The sequence below is a fragment of the Schistocerca gregaria genome, chromosome 1 (assembly GCF_023897955.1).
Source record: "Schistocerca gregaria isolate iqSchGreg1 chromosome 1, iqSchGreg1.2, whole genome shotgun sequence".
In the NCBI taxonomy this organism is placed as follows: domain Eukaryota; kingdom Metazoa; phylum Arthropoda; class Insecta; order Orthoptera; family Acrididae; genus Schistocerca; species Schistocerca gregaria.
Window position 1 is genome coordinate 323,719,813 of NC_064920.1, and position 3,578 is coordinate 323,723,390.

Consider the following 3,578-nt stretch of genomic DNA (forward strand, 5'->3'; position numbering starts at 1 on the left):
TCGTGTGTTTCCTTACTATTTAAATCACTTCGCGCGTGACAATGTGACTGATAACACTTCTGCTGCCCCTTTACAGCTCTTTATGCATAGTGTTATCGCTGCACGTGTATTTCAACAGTGTAACCGGAATAAGAGGTTACAAAAACTGCGCAGAAAGCTGTGATAGTATTGGCGAGCAATACACACGTGGCAGACATATAACACTTGAAAAACTGATAAAGAGGGATGAAGATTGCGTAATGTGGCGCACATTGAATTATCCTTTCGCTGAATCGCACTGCTGTAGACATCAGGTTTCAAGAAGGTGCCTTGAGTCGAACTGGAATATAACATTAATGTGTAATGACTATAAAGTCAAATGTGACGAGGATAATTGTAAGACAACGTCTCTTCCAATACACGGACAGATATTCCACGAATACAATTTAGATTTCTTTAGACGGAAGAGAGATCAGTGTAGCAAATGTGCCGCATTTCATTTGCTGATCGAGAACGAGAATCTGTGGGAGCAAGATGATTTTCTCAAATATTTGCAGAGAAGAGACCTCTCGAAAGAAGTGAAATGAAGATAAAATGCCTGCACAAAGCGACCCAAGTATTCTGGCTGTAAATTTTGATTCACAAGTCGTGTTGAACACTCGAAAGGAACCTTATAACCAAATATTCACATAATAAAACTGGTAGTGTGTAATTTGGCCACAAATAATCTGGGGAGTTAAGAAGGTAGTTGTTACTCGTGGAACGAGACCCAAGATAAAAGAAGATCGACTTAAATCGTCACATGTGTCTATGGTTACATGATGGCACTACTAGAAATTATACGACTAAGGATAATGTCAGCTGGATGCGGGTGTCAGCAGAAGTCTGTGACTCTACGTGTCTAGCTCTGTACAAGAAACATGATCACACAGAAGTAGAGTGTGACTCTATTCCAAGACAGGGAGAAATAGTGTCTGTGTACTACCTTGACCGATGGGTACAAATGGTTTGAAGTTACAGGAAGAATTCTCGTTCTATCGTCGACTGCACTGTGCTGTACGACGATTTTATGAACTTCAAATATAACCAGAAAGACGTCCCCAAAGTATTTGTGTACAATGTTTGCCAACGCCACTAAGAAAATAACAAACAGGATCAGCTCATAGTGTGTGAGAAGTAGATGATTCTCGGGATTACCATGACAACTACCGCAGTTTGTTGAGCGAAAATACTGTATCTGAGGCGTTGGTGGTGGTGATTAGTGTTTAACGTCCCGTCGACAACGAGGTCATTAGAGACGGAGCGCAAGCTCGGGTTAGGGAAGGATTGGGAAGGAAATCGGCCGTGCCCTTTCAAAGGAACCATCCCGGCATTTGCCTGAAACGATTTAGGGAAATCACGGAAAACCTAAATCAGGACGGCCGGAGACGGGATTGAACCGTCGTCCTCCCGAATGCGAGTCCAGTGTGCTAGCCACTGCGCCACCTCGCTCGGTATCTGAGGCGCTGGCTGAAACAGAAACTGGAGAGTATTGTCTGTTTACAGGTTTTGGTTTGTAGTTCCTGATGTCTGTGGTAGCCATAAAATTGAAATTGACATCTGATATATTTGATTTACTTACAACATTTACACGATAATTCAGTACTCCTTGGTTATTTCTGAACAATGAATGTAGAATCTCCTAATATTTTTAAATGTGGTAACAATAAATAAGAAGCAAATCGAATTCTAAAAGTGAAACAGTAGAATTTTAAGACACTGGGTAACATTCAATCGCTTGTCTCTCAAAAATAGTATTCACTGATACTTATATGACAAAAGTCATGTAAAACCACCCGATATCGTGTTGATCTCCTTTTGCCCAGTGTTGTGCAGCAACTCTCTGTGGCATGGACTAAAGTCGTATGAAGTCCCCTGCAGAAATAATGAGCCGTACTGCTTCTTTAGCTGTCCATAATTACGAGAGTATCGCCGTTGCAGGATTTTATGCATGAACTGACCTCTCGATTATGTACCGTAAATTTTCAATGGGATTCATATATGACGGTCCGGACGGTAAAATCACTCGCTCGAATTGTCCAGAAAGTTCTTCAAACCAGTCGCGAACATTTGTGGGCGGGTAACATAAAAATTCCATCGTTGCTTGGGAACATGCAGTCCATGAATGGTAGCTACGGTCTGCAGGTAGCTGAATATAACCATTTACAACCAATGATCTGTTCAGTTGGAGCAGAGGACCCAGTCCATACATGTAAACACGGCCCACATCGTTGTGGAACCACCACCAAGGTATACAGCGCGTTTTTGACAAGTAGGGTCCATGGCTTCGCGGGGTCTGTGTCCCACCAGAACCCCAACATAAGCTCTTACCGTATGAAACAGGAACTCATCCGATCAGGCCTCGGTTTTCCGGTCGTATAGGGCCCAATCAAGGAGAGACGCAGCAGGCGATAACGCGCTGTTGTCAAAGACCCTCTCGTCGGTCGTTGCTGACACAGCCTGTTAACGCCAAATTTTTCCGCACTGTGCTAACGGATAGGTTCGTCGTACGTCCTACATTGATTTGTGCGGTTATGTCACGCAGTGTTGCTTGTCTGCTAGCACTGGCAACTCTGCGCAAAAGCTGTTGCTCTCGCTCGTTATGTGAAGGCTGTCGGCCACTGCGTTGATAGTGGTGAGAGATAATGTCTGCAGATTCACGACACTATGGATGTCGGAATATTAAATTCCTGAACAGTTTCCGAAATGGAATGTCCCATGCGTCCAAAGGCTGTTAATTCCCGGCTTGTGACTATAATGACGTAGGAAATCTTGTCAGATGAACCACTTGAGTACAAATGACAGCTCCACCAATGGACGACCCTATTATATTTTCTATGTGATACTACCGCCGTCTGTGTTATGTGTTTATCGCTATCGCATGACTTTACCACCTCGGTGTAACTGGGCGACTTCAGCGACATAACATGGTAGTGCATGTCGAAACATTAGCGAGATAATAGAACCGCAAACAACCTTGTCGCCCCCAGGGGAAGAGATACTGTAAATGTCTAAAACTAAAACTAATCTAAACTCCGTTCAAACAGGCCTTGGAAGGTCCGACGGGACCGACCAGCCGCCGTGTCATCCTCAGACCACAGGCGTCACTGGATACTGATATGGAGAGGCACGTGTTCAGCACCGCTCTCCCGGCCGTATGTTAGTTTACCAGACCGGAGCCGCTGCTTCTCAATCAAGTAGCTCCTCAGTTTGCCTCACAAGGGCTGAGTGCACCCCGCTTGCCAACAGCGCTCGGCAGACCGGACGGTCACCCATTGAAGTACTAGCCCAGCCCGACAGCGCTTAACTTCGGTGATCTGACGGGAACCTGTGTTACCACTGCGGCAAGGCCGTTGGCAAATGTCTACTCTACTGTGATAAATGTAAACAAACAACTTGGGCATGGTGCCTTGCCTGTTACTATATCATATCAGTTGCTCAAAAAGTTGTCCTTCGATACTAATCTGCATGTTGGCCGGCATCGGGGTAACCTATTAGTTGATGAATTGCCTGACATATTAAATAAATTGTTATATTTGGGATTCACAGTCATTTAGAAC

The 3,578-nt window shown here is 44.5% G+C and overlaps 1 pseudogene; it reads right to left on the reverse strand.

Annotated features, from left to right (window-relative positions):
- Window positions 1-3,258: 3,258 nt before the first annotated feature.
- Window positions 3,259-3,376, reverse strand: LOC126288180 (5S ribosomal RNA; annotated as a pseudogene).
- Between the last annotated feature and the right edge of the window lie 202 nt (window positions 3,377-3,578).